Below are 16,349 nucleotides of genomic sequence, written 5' to 3'. Positions count from 1 at the left end.
TTTATTGGGTATGGGCAGGGTCACGCTAGCTGCATCCTTGCAGCCCTGAATGTCATCCGCCTGACGCGTTTCGAAGCAAAGGCTTCTTCCTCAGAGGCGTGGCACAGGAAGTGCGTGTGGTCCACTAACAGTTCTTTAAATTATCCATGCCTCAAAGCTTTCTGGGAACTGTAGTGTCCATTTCAAACCCGGAATGGGTGCACAAATCACACTGCTGGATTGTAGAGAACTTGAATAGATCTCCGCCGGCGGGACCCGCCCTCAATCCCAAACTGCTGTCCCATATCGCGACCCGGTTGGATACCGAGCTGCATGGCCCCCAGGAGTATCAGGATGGGTGCTTGCTTCACAGGCTGGGCGGCCGTGTGAAAATGTTCGCTCCAAAGTGCCCACCTGGCAAGTAGCACTCCGACAACAGCTATGAAGGTAAGCCTTTTTATTGGGTATGGGCAGGGTCACGCTAGCTGCATCCTTGCAGCCCTGAATTGTCATCCGCCTGACGCGTTTCGAAGCAAAGGCTTCTTCCTCAGAGGCGTGGCACAGGAAGTGCGTGTGGTCCACTAACAGTTCTTTAAATTATCCATGCCTCAAAGCTTTCTGGGAACTGTAGTGTCCATTTCAAACCCGGAATGGGTGCACAAATCACACTGCTGGATTGTAGAGAACTTGAATAGATCTCCGCCGGCGGGACCCGCCCTCAATCCCAAACTGCTGTCCCATATCGCGACCCGGTTGGATACCGAGCTGCATGGCCCCCAGGAGTATCAGGATGGTGCTTGCTTCACGGCTGGGCGGCCGTGTGAAAATGTTCGCTCCAAAGTGCCCACCTGGCAAGTAGCACTCCGACAACAGCTATGAAGGTAAGCCTTTTTATTGGGTATGGGCAGGGTCACGCTAGCTGCATCCTTGCAGCCCTGAATTGTCATCCGCCTGACGCGTTTCGAAGCAAAGGCTTCTTCCTCAGAGGCGTGGCACAGGAAGTGCGTGTGGTCCACTAACAGTTCTTTAAATTATCCATGCCTCAAAGCTTTCTGGGAACTGTAGTGTCCATTTCAAACCCGGAATGGGTGCACAAATCACACTGCTGGATTGTAGAGAACTTGAATAGATCTCCGCCGGCGGGACCCGCCCTCAATCCCAAACTGCTGTCCCATATCGCGACCCGGTTGGATACCGAGCTGCATGGCCCCCAGGAGTATCAGGATGGTGCTTGCTTCACGGCTGGGCGGCCGTGTGAAAATGTTCGCTCCAAAGTGCCCACCTGGCAAGTAGCACTCCGACAACAGCTATGAAGGTAAGCCTTTTTATTGGGTATGGGCAGGGTCACGCTAGCTGCATCCTTGCAGCCCTGAATTGTCATCCGCCTGACGCGTTTCGAAGCAAAGGCTTCTTCCTCAGAGGCGTGGCACAGGAAGTGCGTGTGGTCCACTAACAGTTCTTTAAATTATCCATGCCTCAAAGCTTTCTGGGAACTGTAGTGTCCATTTCAAACCCGGAATGGGTGCACAAATCACACTGCTGGATTGTAGAGAACTTGAATAGATCTCCGCCGGCGGGACCCGCCCTCAATCCCAAACTGCTGTCCCATATCGCGACCCGGTTGGATACCGAGCTGCATGGCCCCCAGGAGTATCAGGATGGTGCTTGCTTCACGGCTGGGCGGCCGTGTGAAAATGTTCGCTCCAAAGTGCCCACCTGGCAAGTAGCACTCCGACAACAGCTATGAAGGTAAGCCTTTTTATTGGGTATGGGCAGGGTCACGCTAGCTGCATCCTTGCAGCCCTGAATTGTCATCCGCCTGACGCGTTTCGAAGCAAAGGCTTCTTCCTCAGAGGCGTGGCACAGGAAGTGCGTGTGGTCCACTAACAGTTCTTTAAATTATCCATGCCTCAAAGCTTTCTGGGAACTGTAGTGTCCATTTCAAACCCGGAATGGGTGCACAAATCACACTGCTGGATTGTAGAGAACTTGAATAGATCTCCGCCGGCGGGACCCGCCCTCAATCCCAAACTGCTGTCCCATATCGCGACCCGGTTGGATACCGAGCTGCATGGCCCCCAGGAGTATCAGGATGGTGCTTGCTTCACGGCTGGGCGGCCGTGTGAAAATGTTCGCTCCAAAGTGCCCACCTGGCAAGTAGCACTCCGACAACAGCTATGAAGGTAAGCCTTTTTATTGGGTATGGGCAGGGTCACGCTAGCTGCATCCTTGCAGCCCTGAATTGTCATCCGCCTGACGCGTTTCGAAGCAAAGGCTTCTTCCTCAGAGGCGTGGCACAGGAAGTGCGTGTGGTCCACTAACAGTTCTTTAAATTATCCATGCCTCAAAGCTTTCTGGGAACTGTAGTGTCCATTTCAAACCCGGAATGGGTGCACAAATCACACTGCTGGATTGTAGAGAACTTGAATAGATCTCCGCCGGCGGGACCCGCCCTCAATCCCAAACTGCTGTCCCATATCGCGACCCGGTTGGATACCGAGCTGCATGGCCCCCAGGAGTATCAGGATGGTGCTTGCTTCACGGCTGGGCGGCCGTGTGAAAATGTTCGCTCCAAAGTGCCCACCTGGCAAGTAGCACTCCGACAACAGCTATGAAGGTAAGCCTTTTTATTGGGTATGGGCAGGGTCACGCTAGCTGCATCCTTGCAGCCCTGAATTGTCATCCGCCTGACGCGTTTCGAAGCAAAGGCTTCTTCCTCAGAGGCGTGGCACAGGAAGTGCGTGTGGTCCACTAACAGTTCTTTAAATTATCCATGCCTCAAAGCTTTCTGGGAACTGTAGTGTCCATTTCAAACCCGGAATGGGTGCACAAATCACACTGCTGGATTGTAGAGAACTTGAATAGATCTCCGCCGGCGGGACCCGCCCTCAATCCCAAACTGCTGTCCCATATCGCGACCCGGTTGGATACCGAGCTGCATGGCCCCCAGGAGTATCAGGATGGTGCTTGCTTCACGGCTGGGCGGCCGTGTGAAAATGTTCGCTCCAAAGTGCCCACCTGGCAAGTAGCACTCCGACAACAGCTATGAAGGTAAGCCTTTTTATTGGGTATGGGCAGGGTCACGCTAGCTGCATCCTTGCAGCCCTGAATTGTCATCCGCCTGACGCGTTTCGAAGCAAAGGCTTCTTCCTCAGAGGCGTGGCACAGGAAGTGCGTGTGGTCCACTAACAGTTCTTTAAATTATCCATGCCTCAAAGCTTTCTGGGAACTGTAGTGTCCATTTCAAACCCGGAATGGGTGCACAAATCACACTGCTGGATTGTAGAGAACTTGAATAGATCTCCGCCGGCGGGACCCGCCCTCAATCCCAAACTGCTGTCCCATATCGCGACCCGGTTGGATACCGAGCTGCATGGCCCCCAGGAGTATCAGGATGGTGCTTGCTTCACGGCTGGGCGGCCGTGTGAAAATGTTCGCTCCAAAGTGCCCACCTGGCAAGTAGCACTCCGACAACAGCTATGAAGGTAAGCCTTTTTATTGGGTATGGGCAGGGTCACGCTAGCTGCATCCTTGCAGCCCTGAATTGTCATCCGCCTGACGCGTTTCGAAGCAAAGGCTTCTTCCTCAGAGGCGTGGCACAGGAAGTGCGTGTGGTCCACTAACAGTTCTTTAAATTATCCATGCCTCAAAGCTTTCTGGGAACTGTAGTGTCCATTTCAAACCCGGAATGGGTGCACAAATCACACTGCTGGATTGTAGAGAACTTGAATAGATCTCCGCCGGCGGGACCCGCCCTCAATCCCAAACTGCTGTCCCATATCGCGACCCGGTTGGATACCGAGCTGCATGGCCCCCAGGAGTATCAGGATGGTGCTTGCTTCACGGCTGGGCGGCCGTGTGAAAATGTTCGCTCCAAAGTGCCCACCTGGCAAGTAGCACTCCGACAACAGCTATGAAGGTAAGCCTTTTTATTGGGTATGGGCAGGGTCACGCTAGCTGCATCCTTGCAGCCCTGAATTGTCATCCGCCTGACGCGTTTCGAAGCAAAGGCTTCTTCCTCAGAGGCGTGGCACAGGAAGTGCGTGTGGTCCACTAACAGTTCTTTAAATTATCCATGCCTCAAAGCTTTCTGGGAACTGTAGTGTCCATTTCAAACCCGGAATGGGTGCACAAATCACACTGCTGGATTGTAGAGAACTTGAATAGATCTCCGCCGGCGGGACCCGCCCTCAATCCCAAACTGCTGTCCCATATCGCGACCCGGTTGGATACCGAGCTGCATGGCCCCCAGGAGTATCAGGATGGTGCTTGCTTCACGGCTGGGCGGCCGTGTGAAAATGTTCGCTCCAAAGTGCCCACCTGGCAAGTAGCACTCCGACAACAGCTATGAAGGTAAGCCTTTTTATTGGGTATGGGCAGGGTCACGCTAGCTGCATCCTTGCAGCCCTGAATTGTCATCCGCCTGACGCGTTTCGAAGCAAAGGCTTCTTCCTCAGAGGCGTGGCACAGGAAGTGCGTGTGGTCCACTAACAGTTCTTTAAATTATCCATGCCTCAAAGCTTTCTGGGAACTGTAGTGTCCATTTCAAACCCGGAATGGGTGCACAAATCACACTGCTGGATTGTAGAGAACTTGAATAGATCTCCGCCGGCGGGACCCGCCCTCAATCCCAAACTGCTGTCCCATATCGCGACCCGGTTGGATACCGAGCTGCATGGCCCCCAGGAGTATCAGGATGGTGCTTGCTTCACGGCTGGGCGGCCGTGTGAAAATGTTCGCTCCAAAGTGCCCACCTGGCAAGTAGCACTCCGACAACAGCTATGAAGGTAAGCCTTTTTATTGGGTATGGGCAGGGTCACGCTAGCTGCATCCTTGCAGCCCTGAATTGTCATCCGCCTGACGCGTTTCGAAGCAAAGGCTTCTTCCTCAGAGGCGTGGCACAGGAAGTGCGTGTGGTCCACTAACAGTTCTTTAAATTATCCATGCCTCAAAGCTTTCTGGGAACTGTAGTGTCCATTTCAAACCCGGAATGGGTGCACAAATCACACTGCTGGATTGTAGAGAACTTGAATAGATCTCCGCCGGCGGGACCCGCCCTCAATCCCAAACTGCTGTCCCATATCGCGACCCGGTTGGATACCGAGCTGCATGGCCCCCAGGAGTATCAGGATGGTGCTTGCTTCACGGCTGGGCGGCCGTGTGAAAATGTTCGCTCCAAAGTGCCCACCTGGCAAGTAGCACTCCGACAACAGCTATGAAGGTAAGCCTTTTTATTGGGTATGGGCAGGGTCACGCTAGCTGCATCCTTGCAGCCCTGAATTGTCATCCGCCTGACGCGTTTCGAAGCAAAGGCTTCTTCCTCAGAGGCGTGGCACAGGAAGTGCGTGTGGTCCACTAACAGTTCTTTAAATTATCCATGCCTCAAAGCTTTCTGGGAACTGTAGTGTCCATTTCAAACCCGGAATGGGTGCACAAATCACACTGCTGGATTGTAGAGAACTTGAATAGATCTCCGCCGGCGGGACCCGCCCTCAATCCCAAACTGCTGTCCCATATCGCGACCCGGTTGGATACCGAGCTGCATGGCCCCCAGGAGTATCAGGATGGTGCTTGCTTCACGGCTGGGCGGCCGTGTGAAAATGTTCGCTCCAAAGTGCCCACCTGGCAAGTAGCACTCCGACAACAGCTATGAAGGTAAGCCTTTTTATTGGGTATGGGCAGGGTCACGCTAGCTGCATCCTTGCAGCCCTGAATTGTCATCCGCCTGACGCGTTTCGAAGCAAAGGCTTCTTCCTCAGAGGCGTGGCACAGGAAGTGCGTGTGGTCCACTAACAGTTCTTTAAATTATCCATGCCTCAAAGCTTTCTGGGAACTGTAGTGTCCATTTCAAACCCGGAATGGGTGCACAAATCACACTGCTGGATTGTAGAGAACTTGAATAGATCTCCGCCGGCGGGACCCGCCCTCAATCCCAAACTGCTGTCCCATATCGCGACCCGGTTGGATACCGAGCTGCATGGCCCCCAGGAGTATCAGGATGGTGCTTGCTTCACGGCTGGGCGGCCGTGTGAAAATGTTCGCTCCAAAGTGCCCACCTGGCAAGTAGCACTCCGACAACAGCTATGAAGGTAAGCCTTTTTATTGGGTATGGGCAGGGTCACGCTAGCTGCATCCTTGCAGCCCTGAATTGTCATCCGCCTGACGCGTTTCGAAGCAAAGGCTTCTTCCTCAGAGGCGTGGCACAGGAAGTGCGTGTGGTCCACTAACAGTTCTTTAAATTATCCATGCCTCAAAGCTTTCTGGGAACTGTAGTGTCCATTTCAAACCCGGAATGGGTGCACAAATCACACTGCTGGATTGTAGAGAACTTGAATAGATCTCCGCCGGCGGGACCCGCCCTCAATCCCAAACTGCTGTCCCATATCGCGACCCGGTTGGATACCGAGCTGCATGGCCCCCAGGAGTATCAGGATGGTGCTTGCTTCACGGCTGGGCGGCCGTGTGAAAATGTTCGCTCCAAAGTGCCCACCTGGCAAGTAGCACTCCGACAACAGCTATGAAGGTAAGCCTTTTTATTGGGTATGGGCAGGGTCACGCTAGCTGCATCCTTGCAGCCCTGAATTGTCATCCGCCTGACGCGTTTCGAAGCAAAGGCTTCTTCCTCAGAGGCGTGGCACAGGAAGTGCGTGTGGTCCACTAACAGTTCTTTAAATTATCCATGCCTCAAAGCTTTCTGGGAACTGTAGTGTCCATTTCAAACCCGGAATGGGTGCACAAATCACACTGCTGGATTGTAGAGAACTTGAATAGATCTCCGCCGGCGGGACCCGCCCTCAATCCCAAACTGCTGTCCCATATCGCGACCCGGTTGGATACCGAGCTGCATGGCCCCCAGGAGTATCAGGATGGTGCTTGCTTCACGGCTGGGCGGCCGTGTGAAAATGTTCGCTCCAAAGTGCCCACCTGGCAAGTAGCACTCCGACAACAGCTATGAAGGTAAGCCTTTTTATTGGGTATGGGCAGGGTCACGCTAGCTGCATCCTTGCAGCCCTGAATTGTCATCCGCCTGACGCGTTTCGAAGCAAAGGCTTCTTCCTCAGAGGCGTGGCACAGGAAGTGCGTGTGGTCCACTAACAGTTCTTTAAATTATCCATGCCTCAAAGCTTTCTGGGAACTGTAGTGTCCATTTCAAACCCGGAATGGGTGCACAAATCAGACTGCTGGATTGTAGAGAACTTGAATAGATCTCCGCCGGCGGGACCCGCCCTCAATCCCAAACTGCTGTCCCATATCGCGACCCGGTTGGATACCGAGCTGCATGGCCCCCAGGAGTATCAGGATGGTGCTTGCTTCACGGCTGGGCGGCCGTGTGAAAATGTTCGCTCCAAAGTGCCCACCTGGCAAGTAGCACTCCGACAACAGCTATGAAGGTAAGCCTTTTTATTGGGTATGGGCAGGGTCACGCTAGCTGCATCCTTGCAGCCCTGAATTGTCATCCGCCTGACGCGTTTCGAAGCAAAGGCTTCTTCCTCAGAGGCGTGGCACAGGAAGTGCGTGTGGTCCACTAACAGTTCTTTAAATTATCCATGCCTCAAAGCTTTCTGGGAACTGTAGTGTCCATTTCAAACCCGGAATGGGTGCACAAATCACACTGCTGGATTGTAGAGAACTTGAATAGATCTCCGCCGGCGGGACCCGCCCTCAATCCCAAACTGCTGTCCCATATCGCGACCCGGTTGGATACCGAGCTGCATGGCCCCCAGGAGTATCAGGATGGTGCTTGCTTCACGGCTGGGCGGCCGTGTGAAAATGTTCGCTCCAAAGTGCCCACCTGGCAAGTAGCACTCCGACAACAGCTATGAAGGTAAGCCTTTTTATTGGGTATGGGCAGGGTCACGCTAGCTGCATCCTTGCAGCCCTGAATTGTCATCCGCCTGACGCGTTTCGAAGCAAAGGCTTCTTCCTCAGAGGCGTGGCACAGGAAGTGCGTGTGGTCCACTAACAGTTCTTTAAATTATCCATGCCTCAAAGCTTTCTGGGAACTGTAGTGTCCATTTCAAACCCGGAATGGGTGCACAAATCACACTGCTGGATTGTAGAGAACTTGAATAGATCTCCGCCGGCGGGACCCGCCCTCAATCCCAAACTGCTGTCCCATATCGCGACCCGGTTGGATACCGAGCTGCATGGCCCCCAGGAGTATCAGGATGGTGCTTGCTTCACGGCTGGGCGGCCGTGTGAAAATGTTCGCTCCAAAGTGCCCACCTGGCAAGTAGCACTCCGACAACAGCTATGAAGGTAAGCCTTTTTATTGGGTATGGGCAGGGTCACGCTAGCTGCATCCTTGCAGCCCTGAATTGTCATCCGCCTGACGCGTTTCGAAGCAAAGGCTTCTTCCTCAGAGGCGTGGCACAGGAAGTGCGTGTGGTCCACTAACAGTTCTTTAAATTATCCATGCCTCAAAGCTTTCTGGGAACTGTAGTGTCCATTTCAAACCCGGAATGGGTGCACAAATCACACTGCTGGATTGTAGAGAACTTGAATAGATCTCCGCCGGCGGGACCCGCCCTCAATCCCAAACTGCTGTCCCATATCGCGACCCGGTTGGATACCGAGCTGCATGGCCCCCAGGAGTATCAGGATGGTGCTTGCTTCACGGCTGGGCGGCCGTGTGAAAATGTTCGCTCCAAAGTGCCCACCTGGCAAGTAGCACTCCGACAACAGCTATGAAGGTAAGCCTTTTTATTGGGTATGGGCAGGGTCACGCTAGCTGCATCCTTGCAGCCCTGAATTGTCATCCGCCTGACGCGTTTCGAAGCAAAGGCTTCTTCCTCAGAGGCGTGGCACAGGAAGTGCGTGTGGTCCACTAACAGTTCTTTAAATTATCCATGCCTCAAAGCTTTCTGGGAACTGTAGTGTCCATTTCAAACCCGGAATGGGTGCACAAATCACACTGCTGGATTGTAGAGAACTTGAATAGATCTCCGCCGGCGGGACCCGCCCTCAATCCCAAACTGCTGTCCCATATCGCGACCCGGTTGGATACCGAGCTGCATGGCCCCCAGGAGTATCAGGATGGTGCTTGCTTCACGGCTGGGCGGCCGTGTGAAAATGTTCGCTCCAAAGTGCCCACCTGGCAAGTAGCACTCCGACAACAGCTATGAAGGTAAGCCTTTTTATTGGGTATGGGCAGGGTCACGCTAGCTGCATCCTTGCAGCCCTGAATTGTCATCCGCCTGACGCGTTTCGAAGCAAAGGCTTCTTCCTCAGAGGCGTGGCACAGGAAGTGCGTGTGGTCCACTAACAGTTCTTTAAATTATCCATGCCTCAAAGCTTTCTGGGAACTGTAGTGTCCATTTCAAACCCGGAATGGGTGCACAAATCACACTGCTGGATTGTAGAGAACTTGAATAGATCTCCGCCGGCGGGACCCGCCCTCAATCCCAAACTGCTGTCCCATATCGCGACCCGGTTGGATACCGAGCTGCATGGCCCCCAGGAGTATCAGGATGGTGCTTGCTTCACGGCTGGGCGGCCGTGTGAAAATGTTCGCTCCAAAGTGCCCACCTGGCAAGTAGCACTCCGACAACAGCTATGAAGGTAAGCCTTTTTATTGGGTATGGGCAGGGTCACGCTAGCTGCATCCTTGCAGCCCTGAATTGTCATCCGCCTGACGCGTTTCGAAGCAAAGGCTTCTTCCTCAGAGGCGTGGCACAGGAAGTGCGTGTGGTCCACTAACAGTTCTTTAAATTATCCATGCCTCAAAGCTTTCTGGGAACTGTAGTGTCCATTTCAAACCCGGAATGGGTGCACAAATCACACTGCTGGATTGTAGAGAACTTGAATAGATCTCCGCCGGCGGGACCCGCCCTCAATCCCAAACTGCTGTCCCATATCGCGACCCGGTTGGATACCGAGCTGCATGGCCCCCAGGAGTATCAGGATGGTGCTTGCTTCACGGCTGGGCGGCCGTGTGAAAATGTTCGCTCCAAAGTGCCCACCTGGCAAGTAGCACTCCGACAACAGCTATGAAGGTAAGCCTTTTTATTGGGTATGGGCAGGGTCACGCTAGCTGCATCCTTGCAGCCCTGAATTGTCATCCGCCTGACGCGTTTCGAAGCAAAGGCTTCTTCCTCAGAGGCGTGGCACAGGAAGTGCGTGTGGTCCACTAACAGTTCTTTAAATTATCCATGCCTCAAAGCTTTCTGGGAACTGTAGTGTCCATTTCAAACCCGGAATGGGTGCACAAATCACACTGCTGGATTGTAGAGAACTTGAATAGATCTCCGCCGGCGGGACCCGCCCTCAATCCCAAACTGCTGTCCCATATCGCGACCCGGTTGGATACCGAGCTGCATGGCCCCCAGGAGTATCAGGATGGTGCTTGCTTCACGGCTGGGCGGCCGTGTGAAAATGTTCGCTCCAAAGTGCCCACCTGGCAAGTAGCACTCCGACAACAGCTATGAAGGTAAGCCTTTTTATTGGGTATGGGCAGGGTCACGCTAGCTGCATCCTTGCAGCCCTGAATTGTCATCCGCCTGACGCGTTTCGAAGCAAAGGCTTCTTCCTCAGAGGCGTGGCACAGGAAGTGCGTGTGGTCCACTAACAGTTCTTTAAATTATCCATGCCTCAAAGCTTTCTGGGAACTGTAGTGTCCATTTCAAACCCGGAATGGGTGCACAAATCACACTGCTGGATTGTAGAGAACTTGAATAGATCTCCGCCGGCGGGACCCGCCCTCAATCCCAAACTGCTGTCCCATATCGCGACCCGGTTGGATACCGAGCTGCATGGCCCCCAGGAGTATCAGGGATGGTGCTTGCTTCACGGCTGGGCGGCCGTGTGAAAATGTTCGCTCCAAAGTGCCCACCTGGCAAGTAGCACTCCGACAACAGCTATGAAGGTAAGCCTTTTTATTGGGTATGGGCAGGGTCACGCTAGCTGCATCCTTGCAGCCCTGAATTGTCATCCGCCTGACGCGTTTCGAAGCAAAGGCTTCTTCCTCAGAGGCGTGGCACAGGAAGTGCGTGTGGTCCACTAACAGTTCTTTAAATTATCCATGCCTCAAAGCTTTCTGGGAACTGTAGTGTCCATTTCAAACCCGGAATGGGTGCACAAATCACACTGCTGGATTGTAGAGAACTTGAATAGATCTCCGCCGGCGGGACCCGCCCTCAATCCCAAACTGCTGTCCCATATCGCGACCCGGTTGGATACCGAGCTGCATGGCCCCCAGGAGTATCAGGATGGTGCTTGCTTCACGGCTGGGCGGCCGTGTGAAAATGTTCGCTCCAAAGTGCCCACCTGGCAAGTAGCACTCCGACAACAGCTATGAAGGTAAGCCTTTTTATTGGGTATGGGCAGGGTCACGCTAGCTGCATCCTTGCAGCCCTGAATTGTCATCCGCCTGACGCGTTTCGAAGCAAAGGCTTCTTCCTCAGAGGCGTGGCACAGGAAGTGCGTGTGGTCCACTAACAGTTCTTTAAATTATCCATGCCTCAAAGCTTTCTGGGAACTGTAGTGTCCATTTCAAACCCGGAATGGGTGCACAAATCACACTGCTGGATTGTAGAGAACTTGAATAGATCTCCGCCGGCGGGACCCGCCCTCAATCCCAAACTGCTGTCCCATATCGCGACCCGGTTGGATACCGAGCTGCATGGCCCCCAGGAGTATCAGGATGGTGCTTGCTTCACGGCTGGGCGGCCGTGTGAAAATGTTCGCTCCAAAGTGCCCACCTGGCAAGTAGCACTCCGACAACAGCTATGAAGGTAAGCCTTTTTATTGGGTATGGGCAGGGTCACGCTAGCTGCATCCTTGCAGCCCTGAATTGTCATCCGCCTGACGCGTTTCGAAGCAAAGGCTTCTTCCTCAGAGGCGTGGCACAGGAAGTGCGTGTGGTCCACTAACAGTTCTTTAAATTATCCATGCCTCAAAGCTTTCTGGGAACTGTAGTGTCCATTTCAAACCCGGAATGGGTGCACAAATCACACTGCTGGATTGTAGAGAACTTGAATAGATCTCCGCCGGCGGGACCCGCCCTCAATCCCAAACTGCTGTCCCATATCGCGACCCGGTTGGATACCGAGCTGCATGGCCCCCAGGAGTATCAGGATGGTGCTTGCTTCACGGCTGGGCGGCCGTGTGAAAATGTTCGCTCCAAAGTGCCCACCTGGCAAGTAGCACTCCGACAACAGCTATGAAGGTAAGCCTTTTTATTGGGTATGGGCAGGGTCACGCTAGCTGCATCCTTGCAGCCCTGAATTGTCATCCGCCTGACGCGTTTCGAAGCAAAGGCTTCTTCCTCAGAGGCGTGGCACAGGAAGTGCGTGTGGTCCACTAACAGTTCTTTAAATTATCCATGCCTCAAAGCTTTCTGGGAACTGTAGTGTCCATTTCAAACCCGGAATGGGTGCACAAATCACACTGCTGGATTGTAGAGAACTTGAATAGATCTCCGCCGGCGGGACCCGCCCTCAATCCCAAACTGCTGTCCCATATCGCGACCCGGTTGGATACCGAGCTGCATGGCCCCCAGGAGTATCAGGATGGTGCTTGCTTCACGGCTGGGCGGCCGTGTGAAAATGTTCGCTCCAAAGTGCCCACCTGGCAAGTAGCACTCCGACAACAGCTATGAAGGTAAGCCTTTTTATTGGGTATGGGCAGGGTCACGCTAGCTGCATCCTTGCAGCCCTGAATTGTCATCCGCCTGACGCGTTTCGAAGCAAAGGCTTCTTCCTCAGAGGCGTGGCACAGGAAGTGCGTGTGGTCCACTAACAGTTCTTTAAATTATCCATGCCTCAAAGCTTTCTGGGAACTGTAGTGTCCATTTCAAACCCGGAATGGGTGCACAAATCACACTGCTGGATTGTAGAGAACTTGAATAGATCTCCGCCGGCGGGACCCGCCCTCAATCCCAAACTGCTGTCCCATATCGCGACCCGGTTGGATACCGAGCTGCATGGCCCCCAGGAGTATCAGGATGGTGCTTGCTTCACGGCTGGGCGGCCGTGTGAAAATGTTCGCTCCAAAGTGCCCACCTGGCAAGTAGCACTCCGACAACAGCTATGAAGGTAAGCCTTTTTATTGGGTATGGGCAGGGTCACGCTAGCTGCATCCTTGCAGCCCTGAATTGTCATCCGCCTGACGCGTTTCGAAGCAAAGGCTTCTTCCTCAGAGGCGTGGCACAGGAAGTGCGTGTGGTCCACTAACAGTTCTTTAAATTATCCATGCCTCAAAGCTTTCTGGGAACTGTAGTGTCCATTTCAAACCCGGAATGGGTGCACAAATCACACTGCTGGATTGTAGAGAACTTGAATAGATCTCCGCCGGCGGGACCCGCCCTCAATCCCAAACTGCTGTCCCATATCGCGACCCGGTTGGATACCGAGCTGCATGGCCCCCAGGAGTATCAGGATGGTGCTTGCTTCACGGCTGGGCGGCCGTGTGAAAATGTTCGCTCCAAAGTGCCCACCTGGCAAGTAGCACTCCGACAACAGCTATGAAGGTAAGCCTTTTTATTGGGTATGGGCAGGGTCACGCTAGCTGCATCCTTGCAGCCCTGAATTCTCATCCGCCTGACGCGTTTCGAAGCAAAGGCTTCTTCCTCAGAGGCGTGGCACAGGAAGTGCGTGTGGTCCACTAACAGTTCTTTAAATTATCCATGCCTCAAAGCTTTCTGGGAACTGTAGTGTCCATTTCAAACCCGGAATGGGTGCACAAATCACACTGCTGGATTGTAGAGAACTTGAATAGATCTCCGCCGGCGGGACCCGCCCTCAATCCCAAACTGCTGTCCCATATCGCGACCCGGTTGGATACCGAGCTGCATGGCCCCCAGGAGTATCAGGATGGTGCTTGCTTCACGGCTGGGCGGCCGTGTGAAAATGTTCGCTCCAAAGTGCCCACCTGGCAAGTAGCACTCCGACAACAGCTATGAAGGTAAGCCTTTTTATTGGGTATGGGCAGGGTCACGCTAGCTGCATCCTTGCAGCCCTGAATTGTCATCCGCCTGACGCGTTTCGAAGCAAAGGCTTCTTCCTCAGAGGCGTGGCACAGGAAGTGCGTGTGGTCCACTAACAGTTCTTTAAATTATCCATGCCTCAAAGCTTTCTGGGAACTGTAGTGTCCATTTCAAACCCGGAATGGGTGCACAAATCACACTGCTGGATTGTAGAGAACTTGAATAGATCTCCGCCGGCGGGACCCGCCCTCAATCCCAAACTGCTGTCCCATATCGCGACCCGGTTGGATACCGAGCTGCATGGCCCCCAGGAGTATCAGGATGGTGCTTGCTTCACGGCTGGGCGGCCGTGTGAAAATGTTCGCTCCAAAGTGCCCACCTGGCAAGTAGCACTCCGACAACAGCTATGAAGGTAAGCCTTTTTATTGGGTATGGGCAGGGTCACGCTAGCTGCATCCTTGCAGCCCTGAATTGTCATCCGCCTGACGCGTTTCGAAGCAAAGGCTTCTTCCTCAGAGGCGTGGCACAGGAAGTGCGTGTGGTCCACTAACAGTTCTTTAAATTATCCATGCCTCAAAGCTTTCTGGGAACTGTAGTGTCCATTTCAAACCCGGAATGGGTGCACAAATCACACTGCTGGATTGTAGAGAACTTGAATAGATCTCCGCCGGCGGGACCCGCCCTCAATCCCAAACTGCTGTCCCATATCGCGACCCGGTTGGATACCGAGCTGCATGGCCCCCAGGAGTATCAGGATGGTGCTTGCTTCACGGCTGGGCGGCCGTGTGAAAATGTTCGCTCCAAAGTGCCCACCTGGCAAGTAGCACTCCGACAACAGCTATGAAGGTAAGCCTTTTTATTGGGTATGGGCAGGGTCACGCTAGCTGCATCCTTGCAGCCCTGAATTGTCATCCGCCTGACGCGTTTCGAAGCAAAGGCTTCTTCCTCAGAGGCGTGGCACAGGAAGTGCGTGTGGTCCACTAACAGTTCTTTAAATTATCCATGCCTCAAAGCTTTCTGGGAACTGTAGTGTCCATTTCAAACCCGGAATGGGTGCACAAATCACACTGCTGGATCGTAGAGAACTTGAATAGATCTCCGCCGGCGGGACCCGCCCTCAATCCCAAACTGCTGTCCCATATCGCGACCCGGTTGGATACCGAGCTGCATGGCCCCCAGGAGTATCAGGATGGTGCTTGCTTCACGGCTGGGCGGCCGTGTGAAAATGTTCGCTCCAAAGTGCCCACCTGGCAAGTAGCACTCCGACAACAGCTATGAAGGTAAGCCTTTTTATTGGGTATGGGCAGGGTCACGCTAGCTGCATCCTTGCAGCCCTGAATTGTCATCCGCCTGACGCGTTTCGAAGCAAAGGCTTCTTCCTCAGAGGCGTGGCACAGGAAGTGCGTGTGGTCCACTAACAGTTCTTTAAATTATCCATGCCTCAAAGCTTTCTGGGAACTGTAGTGTCCATTTCAAACCCGGAATGGGTGCACAAATCACACTGCTGGATTGTAGAGAACTTGAATAGATCTCCGCCGGCGGGACCCGCCCTCAATCCCAAACTGCTGTCCCATATCGCGACCCGGTTGGATACCGAGCTGCATGGCCCCCAGGAGTATCAGGATGGTGCTTGCTTCACGGCTGGGCGGCCGTGTGAAAATGTTCGCTCCAAAGTGCCCACCTGGCAAGTAGCACTCCGACAACAGCTATGAAGGTAAGCCTTTTTATTGGGTATGGGCAGGGTCACGCTAGCTGCATCCTTGCAGCCCTGAATTGTCATCCGCCTGACGCGTTTCGAAGCAAAGGCTTCTTCCTCAGAGGCGTGGCACAGGAAGTGCGTGTGGTCCACTAACAGTTCTTTAAATTATCCATGCCTCAAAGCTTTCTGGGAACTGTAGTGTCCATTTCAAACCCGGAATGGGTGCACAAATCACACTGCTGGATTGTAGAGAACTTGAATAGATCTCCGCCGGCGGGACCCGCCCTCAATCCCAAACTGCTGTCCCATATCGCGACCCGGTTGGATACCGAGCTGCATGGCCCCCAGGAGTATCAGGATGGTGCTTGCTTCACGGCTGGGCGGCCGTGTGAAAATGTTCGCTCCAAAGTGCCCACCTGGCAAGTAGCACTCCGACAACAGCTATGAAGGTAAGCCTTTTTATTGGGTATGGGCAGGGTCACGCTAGCTGCATCCTTGCAGCCCTGAATTGTCATCCGCCTGACGCGTTTCGAAGCAAAGGCTTCTTCCTCAGAGGCGTGGCACAGGAAGTGCGTGTGGTCCACTAACAGTTCTTTAAATTATCCATGCCTCAAAGCTTTCTGGGAACTGTAGTGTCCATTTCAAACCCGGAATGGGTGCACAAATCACACTGCTGGATTGTAGAGAACTTGAATAGATCTCCGCCGGCGGGACCCGCCCTCAATCCCAAACTGCTGTCCCATATCG

Source organism: Lissotriton helveticus, chromosome 9 (assembly GCF_964261635.1).
Source record: "Lissotriton helveticus chromosome 9, aLisHel1.1, whole genome shotgun sequence".
Classification (NCBI taxonomy): domain Eukaryota; kingdom Metazoa; phylum Chordata; class Amphibia; order Caudata; family Salamandridae; genus Lissotriton; species Lissotriton helveticus.
Note: the sequence above shows the minus strand (reverse complement) of the source record.